General features: G+C 27.6%; 2 non-coding genes across 2 annotated transcripts; both read right to left on the reverse strand.

The window, feature by feature from the left end:
* Positions 1-7,631: 7,631 nt before the first annotated feature.
* Positions 7,632-7,847, reverse strand: LOC134133054 (small nucleolar RNA U3). Its single transcript, XR_009957183.1, has one exon. It is a non-coding gene; the product is annotated as a small nucleolar RNA U3 (small nucleolar RNA).
* Positions 7,848-9,955: 2,108 nt separating this feature from the next.
* On the reverse strand, positions 9,956-10,171 carry LOC134133055 (small nucleolar RNA U3). Its single transcript, XR_009957184.1, has one exon. It is a non-coding gene; the product is annotated as a small nucleolar RNA U3 (small nucleolar RNA).
* Between the last annotated feature and the right edge of the window lie 4,116 nt (positions 10,172-14,287).

Here is a 14,287-nt window from a genome sequence, read left to right on the forward strand (position 1 = left end):
AGTTTGCTTGAGGATGAAAACGGGATCTGACTTTCAAAATAACAACTATCACCGATGGTTCTCCTTTTGGTACCACCAGAGTATGTTCCTTTGGTGCTGAGGCAGACTGTGAGGCGCTGGACAGAGGAAAACGAAGCCATGCAGGACTTCTTGGATTGATGGACTGCGATCCGCAGTGTGGACCTCTTGGGAGGTAATCCACAGCATTACATTACAAAGTTACAGTATAGAATGTTACAAGAGAATTTTACAGTAGAATGTTTTAATAGAATGTTACAGTAAAAAATGCTACAGTATAGAATGTTACAATAGAATGATACATTAGAACGTTTTAATAGAATGTTGCAGTAGAGTGTTACAGTAGAATGTTACATTGCAAAGTTACAGTATAGAATGTTACAATGCAATTTTACAGTAGAATGTTAATAGAATGTTACATTTGAATGTCTTAATAGAATGTTGCAGTAAAATGTTACATCATAGAATGTTACAGTATAGAATGTTACAGTAGAATTATACATTAGAATGTTACAGTAGAATGATACATTAAGACGGTTTAATAGAATGTTGCAGTAGAGTGTTACAGCATAGAATGTTACAGTATAGAATGTTACATTACAATGTTACAGTATAGAATGTTGCATTAGAATATTACAGTAGAATGATACATTAGAATGTTTTAATAGAATGTTGCAGTAAAGTAATTAAATTAGAACCTTTTTATAGAATGTTGCAGTAGAGTGTTACAGTATAGAATGTTACAGTAAAGAATGTTACATTACAATGTTACAGTAGAATGTTACAGTAGAATAGTGCGATAGAATGTTACAGTATAGAATGTTACAGTAGAATGTTACAGTAAAATGATAAATTAGAACGTTTTAATAGAATGTTGCAATATAGAATGTTACATTAGAATGTTATAATAGAATATTACAGTAGAATGATACATTTGAATCTTTCAGTAGAATGTTAAGTTAGAATGTTAATAGAATGTTACATTAGAATGTTTTAATAGAATGTTGCAGTAAAATGATAAATTAAAACGTTTTAATAGAATGTTGCAGTATAGAATGTTACATTAGAATGTTATAGTAGAATATTACAGTAGAATGATACATTTGAATCTTTCAGTAGAATGTTAGAGTAGAATGTTAATAGAATGTTACATTAGAATGTTTTAATAGAATGTTGCAGCAAAATCTTACATCATAGAATGTTACAGTATAGAATGTTACATTAGAATGTTACAGTAAAGTAATTAAATTAGAACCTTTTAATAGAATGTTGCAGTAAAATGTTACATCATAGAATGTTACAGTATAGAATGTTACAGTAGAATTATACATTAGAATGTTACAGTAGAATGATACATTAAGACGGTTTAATAGAATGTTGCAGTAGAGTGTTACAGCATAGGATGTTACAGTATAGAATGTTACATTACAATGTTACAGTATAGAATGTTGCATTAGAATATTACAGTAGAATGATACATTAGAATGTTTTAATAGAATGTTGCAGTAAAGTAATTAAATTAGAACCTTTTTATAGAATGTTGCAGTAGAGTGTTACAGTATAGAATGTTACAGTAAAGAATGTTACATTACAATGTTACAGTAGAATGTTACAGTAGAATAGTGCGATAGAATGTTACAGTATAGAATGTTACAGTAGAATGTTACAGTAAAATGATAAATTAGAACGTTTTAATAGAATGTTGCAATATAGAATGTTACATTAGAATGTTATAATAGAATATTACAGTAGAATGATACATTTGAATCTTTCAGTAGAATGTTAAGTTAGAATGTTAATAGAATGTTACATTAGAATGTTTTAATAGAATGTTGCAGTAAAATGATAAATTAAAACGTTTTAATAGAATGTTGCAGTATAGAATGTTACATTAGAATGTTATAGTAGAATATTACAGTAGAATGATACATTTGAATCTTTCAGTAGAATGTTAGAGTAGAATGTTAATAGAATGTTACATTAGAATGTTTTAATAGAATGTTGCAGCAAAATCTTACATCATAGAATGTTACAGTATAGAATGTTACATTAGAATGTTACAGTAAAGTAATTAAATTAGAACCTTTTAATAGAATGTTGCAGTAGAGTGTTACAGCATAGAATGTTACATTAAAGAATGTTACATTACAATGTTACATTATAGAATGTTACAATGGAATTTTACAGTAGAATGTCTTAATAGAATGTTGCAGTAAAATGTTACATCATAGAATGTTACAGTATAGAATGTTACAGTAGAATTATACATTAGAATGTTACAGTAGAATGATACATTAAGACGGTTTAATAGAATGTTGCAGTAGAGTGTTACAGCATAGGATGTTACAGTATAGAATGTTACATTACAATGTTACAGTATAGAATGTTGCATTAGAATATTACAGTAGAATGATACATTAGAATGTTTTAATAGAATGTTGCAGTAGAGTGTTACAGTATAGAATGTTACATTAAAATGTTACAGTATAGAATGTTACATCAGAATGTTACAGTAGAATAATTTAACAGAATGTTACAGTAGAATGTTACATTAGAATATTTCAATAGAATGTTGCAGTAGAATGTTACAGTAAAGAATGTTACATTACAATGTTACAGTATAAAATGTTACAGTAGAATGTTACAGTAGAATAGTGTGATAGAATGTTGCAGTAGAATAGTGCGATATAATGTTACAGTATAGAATGTTACAGTAGAATGTTACAGTAAATTGATAAATTAGAACGTTTTAATAGAATGTTGCAGTATAGAATGTTACATTAGAATGTTATAATAGAATATTACAGTAGAATGATACATTTGAATCTTTCAGTAGAATGTTAAGTTAGAATGTTAATAGAATGTTACATTAGAATGTTTTAATAGAATGTTGCAGTAAAATGTTACAACATAGAATGTTACAGTAAAAAATGTTACAATAGAATGATAAATTAGAATGTTACAGTAAAGTAATTAAATTAGAACCTTTTAATAGAATGTTGCAGTAGAGTGTTACAGCATAGAATGTTACATTAAAGAATGTTACATTACAATGTTACATTATAGAATGTTACAATGGAATTTTACAGTAGAATGTTAATAGAATGTTACATTAGAATGTCTTAATAGAATGTTGCAGTAAAATGTTACATCATAGAATGTTACAGTATAGAATGTTACAGTAGAATGATACATTAAGACGGTTTAATAGAATGTTGCAGTAGAGTGTTACAGCATAGAATGTTACAGTATAGAATGTTACATTACAATGTTACAGTATAGAATGTTGCATTAGAATATTACAGTAGAATGATACATTAGAATGTTTTAATAGAATGTTGCAGTAAAGTAATTAAATTAGAACCTTTTTATAGAATGTTACAGTAAAGAATGTTTCATTAAAATGTTACAGTAAAGGATGTTACATCAGAATGTTACAGTAGAATAATTCAACAGAATGTTACAGTAGAATGTTACATTAGAATATTTCAATAGAATGTTGCAGTAGAATGTTACATTACAATGTTACAGTATAAAATGTTACAGTAGAATGTTACAGTAGAATGTTACAGTAGAATAGTGTGATAGAATGTTGCAGTAGAATAGTGCGATATAATGTTACAGTATAGAATGTTACAGTAGAATGTTACAGTAAAATGATAAATTAGAACGTTTTAATAGAATGTTGCAGTATAGAATGTTACATTAGAATGTTATAATAGAATATTACAGTAGAATGATACATTTGAATCTTTCAGTAGAATGTTAATAGAATGTTACATTAGAATGTTTTAATAGAATGTTGCAGTAAAATGTTACAACATAGAATGTTACAGTAAAAAATGTTACAATAGAATGTTACAATAGAATGATAAATTAGAATGTTACAGTAAAGTAATTAAATTAGAACCTTTTAATAGAATGTTGCAGTAGAGTGTTACAGCATAGAATGTTACATTAAAGAATGTTACATTACAATGTTACATTATAGAATGTTACAATGGAATTTTACAGTAGAATGTTAATAGAATGTTACATTAGAATGTCTTAATAGAATGTTGCAGTAAAATGTTACATCATAGAATGTTACAGTATAGAATGTTACAGTAGAATGATACATTAAGACGGTTTAATAGAATGTTGCAGTAGAGTGTTACAGCATAGAATGTTACAGTATAGAATGTTACATTACAATGTTACAGTATAGAATGTTGCATTAGAATATTACAGTAGAATGATACATTAGAATGTTTTAATAGAATGTTGCAGTAAAGTAATTAAATTAGAACCTTTTTATAGAATGTTACAGTAAAGAATGTTTCATTAAAATGTTACAGTAAAGGATGTTACATCAGAATGTTACAGTAGAATAATTCAACAGAATGTTACAGTAGAATGTTACATTAGAATATTTCAATAGAATGTTGCAGTAGAATGTTACATTACAATGTTACAGTATAAAATGTTACAGTAGAATGTTACAGTAGAATGTTACAGTAGAATAGTGTGATAGAATGTTGCAGTAGAATAGTGCGATATAATGTTACAGTATAGAATGTTACAGTAGAATGTTACAGTAAAATGATAAATTAGAACGTTTTAATAGAATGTTGCAGTATAGAATGTTACATTAGAATGTTATAATAGAATATTACAGTAGAATGATACATTTGAATCTTTCAGTAGAATGTTAATAGAATGTTACATTAGAATGTTTTAATAGAATGTTGCAGTAAAATGTTACAACATAGAATGTTACAGTAAAAAATGTTACAATAGAATGTTACAATAGAATGATAAATTAGAATGTTACAGTAAAGTAATTAAATTAGAACCTTTTAATAGAATGTTGCAGTAGAGTGTTACAGCATAGAATGTTACATTAAAGAATGTTACATTACAATGTTACATTATAGAATGTTACAATGGAATTTTACAGTAGAATGTTAATAGAATGTTACATTAGAATGTCTTAATAGAATGTTGCAGTAAAATGTTACATCATAGAATGTTACAGTATAGAATGTTACAGTAGAATGATACATTAAGACGGTTTAATAGAATGTTGCAGTAGAGTGTTACAGCATAGAATGTTACAGTATAGAATGTTACATTACAATGTTACAGTATAGAATGTTGCATTAGAATATTACAGTAGAATGATACATTAGAATGTTTTAATAGAATGTTGCAGTAAAGTAATTAAATTAGAACCTTTTTATAGAATGTTACAGTAAAGAATGTTTCATTAAAATGTTACAGTATAGGATGTTACATCAGAATGTTACAGTAGAATAATTCAACAGAATGTTACAGTAGAATGTTACATTAGAATATTTCAATAGAATGTTGCAGTAGAATGTTACATTACAATGTTACAGTATAAAATGTTACAGTAGAATGTTACAGTAGAATAGTGCGATAGAATGTTGCAGTAGAATAGTGCGATAGAATGTTACAGTATAGAATGTTACAGTAGAATGTTATAATAGAATATTACAGTAGAATGTTAAGTTAGAAGGTTAATAGAATGTTACATTAGAATGTTTTAATAGAATGTTGCAGTAAAATGTTACATCATAGAATGTTACAGTTAAGAATGAATGTTACAGTATAGAATGTTACATTAGAATGTTACAGTAAAGTAATTAAATTAGAACCTTTTAATAGAATGTTACAGTAAAATGGTACATCATAGAATGTTACAGTAAAGAATGTTACATTACAATGTTACATTAGAATGTTACAGTAAAGTAATTAAATTAGAACCTTTTAATAGAATGTTACAGTAAAGTAATTAAATTAGAACCTTTTAATAGAATGTTGCAGTAGAGTGTTACAGCATAGAATGTTACAGTATAGAATGTTACATTATAGAATGTTATAATAGAATATTACTGTAGAATGATACATTAGAATGTTTCAGTAGAATGTTACATTGCAAAGTTACAGTATAGAATGTTACAATGGAATTTTACAGTAGAATGTTAATAGAATGTTACATTTGAATGTCTTAATAGAATGTTGCAGTAAAATGTTACATCATAGAATGTTACAGTATAGAATGTTACAGTAGAATTATACATTAGAATGTTACAGTAGAATGATACATTAAGACGGTTTAATAGAATGTTGCAGTAGAGTGTTACAGCATAGGATGTTACAGTATAGAATGTTACATTACAATGTTACAGTATAGAATGTTGCATTAGAATATTACAGTAGAATGATACATTAGAATGTTTTAATAGAATGTTGCAGTAGAGTGTTACAGTATAGAATGTTACATTAAAATGTTACAGTATAGAATGTTACATCAGAATGTTACAGTAGAATAATTTAACAGAATGTTACAGTAGAATGTTACATTAGAATATTTCAATAGAATGTTGCAGTAGAATGTTACAGTAAAGAATGTTACATTACAATGTTACAGTAAAAAATGTTACAGTAGAATGATAAATTAGAATGTTACAGTAAAGTAATTAAATTAGAACGTTTTAATAGAATGTTGCAGTAGAATCTTACAGCATAGAATGTTACAGTAGAATGATACATTTGAATAGTTCAGTAGAATGTTGCAGTATAGAATGTTAGAATAGAATGTTACAGTAGAATAGTGCGATAGAATGTTGCAGTAGAATAGTGCAATAGAATGTTGAAGTAGAATGTTACAGTATAGAATGTTACAATAGTATATTACAGCAGAATGATACATAAGAATGTTTCAGTTGAATAATTCAACAGAATGTTACAGTAGAATGTTACATTAGAATATTTCAATAGAATGTTGCAGTAGAATGTTACAGTAAAGAATGTTACATTACAATGTTACAGTATAAAATGTTACAGTAGAATGTTACAGTAGAATAGTGTGATAGAATGTTGCAGTAGAATAGTGCGATATAATGTTACAGTATAGAATGTTACAGTAGAATGTTACAGTAAAATGATAAATTAGAACGTTTTAATAGAATGTTGCAGTATAGAATGTTACATTAGAATGTTATAATAGAATATTACAGTAGAATGATACATTTGAATCTTTCAGTAGAATGTTAAGTTAGAATGTTAATAGAATGTTACATTAGAATGTTTTAATAGAATGTTGCAGTAAAATGTTACAACATAGAATGTTACAGTAAAAAATGTTACAATAGAATGTTACAATAGAATGATAAATTAGAATGTTACAGTAAAGTAATTAAATTAGTACGTTTTAATAGAATGTTGCAGTAGAATCTTACAGCATAGAATGTTACAGTAGAATGATACATTTGAATAGTTCAGTAGAATGTTACAGTATAGAATGTTAGAATAGAATGTTACAGTAGAATAGTGCGATAGAATGTTGCAGTAGAATAGTGCGATAGAATGTTGAAGTAGAATGTTACAGTATAGAATGTTACAATAGTATATTACAGCAGAATGATACATTAGCATGTTTCAGTTGAATGCTACAGTAAAGAATGTTACATTAAAATGTTACAGTTTAGAATGTTGCATTAGATGGTTTCAGTAGAATGTTACAGTAAAATGTTAAATTAGAATGTTCTAATAGAATGTTAATATATAAATAAGAATAAATAAAACTCTATTCACATAGTCTGATAACCACTCGGTCCATATTTCCCACCTCTTTACTCCACTAGGAAGTAAAGAGCGGTCATCAATGGCAGAAAGCTTGTGAACTGATTCACGTCTCTGTGCCCGCTTCACGCCCAGTGGGAAATATCACATTTCATCATCGTGGATAGGGAGGCCATACCATTTTGAAACACACTTCTCAAGTCGGAAACTATAGAAATGATCCCTGAAAGTATAGTCTTAGTTTGCTTGAGGATGAAAACGGGATCTGACTTTCAAAATAACAACTATCACCGATGGTTCTCCTTTTGGTACCACCAGAGTATGTTCCTTTGGTGCTGAGGCAGACTGTGAGGCGCTGGACAGAGGAAAACGAAGCCATGCAGGACTTCTTGGATTGATGGACTGCGATCCGCAGTGTGGACCTCTTGGGAGGTAATCCACAGCATTACATTACAAAGTTACAGTATAGAATGTTACAAGAGAATTTTACAGTAGAATGTTTTAATAGAATGTTACAGTAAAAAATGCTACAGTATAGAATGTTACAATAGAATGATACATTAGAACGTTTTAATAGAATGTTGCAGTAGAGTGTTACAGTAGAATGTTACATTGCAAAGTTACAGTATAGAATGTTACAATGCAATTTTACAGTAGAATGTTAATAGAATGTTACATTTGAATGTCTTAATAGAATGTTGCAGTAAAATGTTACATCATAGAATGTTACAGTATAGAATGTTACAGTAGAATTATACATTAGAATGTTACAGTAGAATGATACATTAAGACGGTTTAATAGAATGTTGCAGTAGAGTGTTACAGCATAGAATGTTACAGTATAGAATGTTACATTACAATGTTACAGTATAGAATGTTGCATTAGAATATTACAGTAGAATGTTACATTAGAATGTTTTAATAGAATGTTGCAGCAAAATCTTACATCATAGAATGTTACAGTATAGAATGTTACATTAGAATGTTACAGTAAAGTAATTAAATTAGAACCTTTTAATAGAATGTTGCAGTAGAGTGTTACAGCATAGAATGTTACATTAAAGAATGTTACATTACAATGTTACATTATAGAATGTTACAATGGAATTTTACAGTAGAATGTTAATAGAATGTTACATTAGAATGTCTTAATAGAATGTTGCAGTAAAATGTTACATCATAGAATGTTACAGTATAGAATGTTACAGTAGAATTATACATTAGAATGTTACAGTAGAATGATACATTAAGACGGTTTAATAGAATGTTGCAGTAGAGTGTTACAGCATAGGATGTTACAGTATAGAATGTTACATTACAATGTTACAGTATAGAATGTTGCATTAGAATATTACAGTAGAATGATACATTAGAATGTTTTAATAGAATGTTGCAGTAGAGTGTTACAGTATAGAATGTTACATTAAAATGTTACAGTATAGAATGTTACATCAGAATGTTACAGTAGAATAATTTAACAGAATGTTACAGTAGAATGTTACATTAGAATATTTCAATAGAATGTTGCAGTAGAATGTTACAGTAAAGAATGTTACATTACAATGTTACAGTATAAAATGTTACAGTAGAATGTTACAGTAGAATAGTGTGATAGAATGTTGCAGTAGAATAGTGCGATATAATGTTACAGTATAGAATGTTACAGTAGAATGTTACAGTAAAATGATAAATTAGAACGTTTTAATAGAATGTTGCAGTATAGAATGTTACATTAGAATGTTATAATAGAATATTACAGTAGAATGATACATTTGAATCTTTCAGTAGAATGTTAAGTTAGAATGTTAATAGAATGTTACATTAGAATGTTTTAATAGAATGTTGCAGTAAAATGTTACAACATAGAATGTTACAGTAAAAAATGTTACAATAGAATGTTACAATAGAATGATAAATTAGAATGTTACAGTAAAGTAATTAAATTAGTACGTTTTAATAGAATGTTGCAGTAGAATCTTACAGCATAGAATGTTACAGTAGAATGATACATTTGAATAGTTCAGTAGAATGTTACAGTATAGAATGTTAGAATAGAATGTTACAGTAGAATAGTGCGATAGAATGTTGCAGTAGAATAGTGCGATAGAATGTTGAAGTAGAATGTTACAGTATAGAATGTTACAATAGTATATTACAGCAGAATGATACATTAGCATGTTTCAGTTGAATGCTACAGTAAAGAATGTTACATTAAAATGTTACAGTTTAGAATGTTGCATTAGATGGTTTCAGTAGAATGTTACAGTAAAATGTTAAATTAGAATGTTCTAATAGAATGTTAATATATAAATAAGAATAAATAAAACTCTATTCACATAGTCTGATAACCACTCGGTCCATATTTCCCACCTCTTTACTCCACTAGGAAGTAAAGAGCGGTCATCAATGGCAGAAAGCTTGTGAACTGATTCACGTCTCTGTGCCCGCTTCACGCCCAGTGGGAAATATCACATTTCATCATCGTGGATAGGGAGGCCATACCATTTTGAAACACACTTCTCAAGTCGGAAACTATAGAAATGATCCCTGAAAGTATAGTCTTAGTTTGCTTGAGGATGAAAACGGGATCTGACTTTCAAAATAACAACTATCACCGATGGTTCTCCTTTTGGTACCACCAGAGTATGTTCCTTTGGTGCTGAGGCAGACTGTGAGGCGCTGGACAGAGGAAAACGAAGCCATGCAGGACTTCTTGGATTGATGGACTGCGATCCGCAGTGTGGACCTCTTGGGAGGTAATCCACAGCATTACATTACAAAGTTACAGTATAGAATGTTACAAGAGAATTTTACAGTAGAATGTTTTAATAGAATGTTACAGTAAAAAATGCTACAGTATAGAATGTTACAATAGAATGATACATTAGAACGTTTTAATAGAATGTTGCAGTAGAGTGTTACAGTAGAATGTTACATTGCAAAGTTACAGTATAGAATGTTACAATGCAATTTTACAGTAGAATGTTAATAGAATGTTACATTTGAATGTCTTAATAGAATGTTGCAGTAAAATGTTACATCATAGAATGTTACAGTATAGAATGTTACAGTAGAATTATACATTAGAATGTTACAGTAGAATGATACATTAAGACGGTTTAATAGAATGTTGCAGTAGAGTGTTACAGCATAGAATGTTACAGTATAGAATGTTACATTACAATGTTACAGTATAGAATGTTGCATTAGAATATTACAGTAGAATGTTACATTAGAATGTTTTAATAGAATGTTGCAGCAAAATCTTACATCATAGAATGTTACAGTATAGAATGTTACATTAGAATGTTACAGTAAAGTAATTAAATTAGAACCTTTTAATAGAATGTTGCAGTAGAGTGTTACAGCATAGAATGTTACATTAAAGAATGTTACATTACAATGTTACATTATAGAATGTTACAATGGAATTTTACAGTAGAATGTTAATAGAATGTTACATTAGAATGTCTTAATAGAATGTTGCAGTAAAATGTTACATCATAGAATGTTACAGTATAGAATGTTACAGTAGAATTATACATTAGAATGTTACAGTAGAATGATACATTAAGACGGTTTAATAGAATGTTGCAGTAGAGTGTTACAGCATAGGATGTTACAGTATAGAATGTTACATTACAATGTTACAGTATAGAATGTTGCATTAGAATATTACAGTAGAATGATACATTAGAATGTTTTAATAGAATGTTGCAGTAGAGTGTTACAGTATAGAATGTTACATTAAAATGTTACAGTATAGAATGTTACATCAGAATGTTACAGTAGAATAATTTAACAGAATGTTACAGTAGAATGTTACATTAGAATATTTCAATAGAATGTTGCAGTAGAATGTTACAGTAAAGAATGTTACATTACAATGTTACAGTATAAAATGTTACAGTAGAATGTTACAGTAGAATAGTGTGATAGAATGTTGCAGTAGAATAGTGCGATATAATGTTACAGTATAGAATGTTACAGTAGAATGTTACAGTAAATTGATAAATTAGAACGTTTTAATAGAATGTTGCAGTATAGAATGTTACATTAGAATGTTATAATAGAATATTACAGTAGAATGATACATTTGAATCTTTCAGTAGAATGTTAAGTTAGAATGTTAATAGAATGTTACATTAGAATGTTTTAATAGAATGTTGCAGTAAAATGTTACAACATAGAATGTTACAGTAAAAAATGTTACAATAGAATGATAAATTAGAATGTTACAGTAAAGTAATTAAATTAGAACCTTTTAATAGAATGTTGCAGTAGAGTGTTACAGCATAGAATGTTACATTAAAGAATGTTACATTACAATGTTACATTATAGAATGTTACAATGGAATTTTACAGTAGAATGTTAATAGAATGTTACATTAGAATGTCTTAATAGAATGTTGCAGTAAAATGTTACATCATAGAATGTTACAGTATAGAATGTTACAGTAGAATGATACATTAAGACGGTTTAATAGAATGTTGCAGTAGAGTGTTACAGCATAGAATGTTACAGTATAGAATGTTACATTACAATGTTACAGTATAGAATGTTGCATTAGAATATTACAGTAGAATGATACATTAGAATGTTTTAATAGAATGTTGCAGTAAAGTAATTAAATTAGAACCTTTTTATAGAATGTTACAGTAAAGAATGTTTCATTAAAATGTTACAGTAAAGGATGTTACATCAGAATGTTACAGTAGAATAATTCAACAGAATGTTACAGTAGAATGTTACATTAGAATATTTCAATAGAATGTTGCAGTAGAATGTTACATTACAATGTTACAGTATAAAATGTTACAGTAGAATGTTACAGTAGAATGTTACAGTAGAATAGTGTGATAGAATGTTGCAGTAGAATAGTGCGATATAATGTTACAGTATAGAATGTTACAGTAGAATGTTACAGTAAAATGATAAATTAGAACGTTTTAATAGAATGTTGCAGTATAGAATGTTACATTAGAATGTTATAATAGAATATTACAGTAGAATGATACATTTGAATCTTTCAGTAGAATGTTAATAGAATGTTACATTAGAATGTTTTAATAGAATGTTGCAGTAAAATGTTACAACATAGAATGTTACAGTAAAAAATGTTACAATAGAATGTTACAATAGAATGATAAATTAGAATGTTACAGTAAAGTAATTAAATTAGAACCTTTTAATAGAATGTTGCAGTAGAGTGTTACAGCATAGAATGTTACATTAAAGAATGTTACATTACAATGTTACATTATAGAATGTTACAATGGAATTTTACAGTAGAATGTTAATAGAATGTCACATTAGAATGTCTTAATAGAATGTTGCAGTAAAATGTTACATCATAGAATGTTACAGTATAGAATGTTACAGTAGAATGATACATTAAGACGGTTTAATAGAATGTTGCAGTAGAGTGTTACAGCATAGAATGTTACAGTATAGAATGTTACATTACAATGTTACAGTATAGAATGTTGCATTAGAATATTACAGTAGAATGATACATTAGAATGTTTTAATAGAATGTTGCAGTAAAGTAATTAAATTAGAACCTTTTTATAGAATGTTACAGTAAAGAATGTTTCATTAAAATGTTACAGTAAAGGATGTTACATCAGAATGTTACAGTAGAATAATTCAACAGAATGTTACAGTAGAATGTTACATTAGAATATTTCAATAGAATGTTGCAGTAGAATGTTACATTACAATGTTACAGTATAAAATGTTACAGTAGAATGTTACAGTAGAATGTTACAGTAGAATAGTGTGATAGAATGTTGCAGTAGAATAGTGCGATATAATGTTACAGTATAGAATGTTACAGTAGAATGTTACAGTAAAATGATAAATTAGAACGTTTTAATAGAATGTTGCAGTATAGAATGTTACATTAGAATGTTATAATAGAATATTACAGTAGAATGATACATTTGAATCTTTCAGTAGAATGTTAATAGAATGTTACATTAGAATGTTTTAATAGAATGTTGCAGTAAAATGTTACAACATAGAATGTTACAGTAAAAAATGTTACAATAGAATGTTACAATAGAATGATAAATTAGAATGTTACAGTAAAGTAATTAAATTAGAACCTTTTAATAGAATGTTGCAGTAGAGTGTTACAGCATAGAATGTTACATTAAAGAATGTTACATTACAATGTTACATTATAGAATGTTACAATGGAATTTTACAGTAGAATGTTAATAGAATGTTACATTAGAATGTCTTAATAGAATGTTGCAGTAAAATGTTACATCATAGAATGTTACAGTATAGAATGTTACAGTAGAATGATACATTAAGACGGTTTAATAGAATGTTGCAGTAGAGTGTTACAGCATAGAATGTTACAGTATAGAATGTTACATTACAATGTTACAGTATAGAATGTTGCATTAGAATATTACAGTAGAATGATACATTAGAATGTTTTAATAGAATGTTGCAGTAAAGTAATTAAATTAGAACCTTTTTATAGAATGTTACAGTAAAGAATGTTTCATTAAAATGTTACAGTATAGGATGTTACATCAGAATGTTACAGTAGAATAATTCAACAGAATGTTACAGTAGAATGTTACATTAGAATATTTCAATAGAATGTTGCAGTAGAATGTTACATTACAATGTTACAGTATAAAATGTTACAGTAGAATG

The sequence above is a fragment of the Pungitius pungitius genome, chromosome 12, assembly GCF_949316345.1.
Source record: "Pungitius pungitius chromosome 12, fPunPun2.1, whole genome shotgun sequence".
Taxonomy (NCBI): Eukaryota; Metazoa; Chordata; class Actinopteri; order Perciformes; family Gasterosteidae; genus Pungitius; species Pungitius pungitius.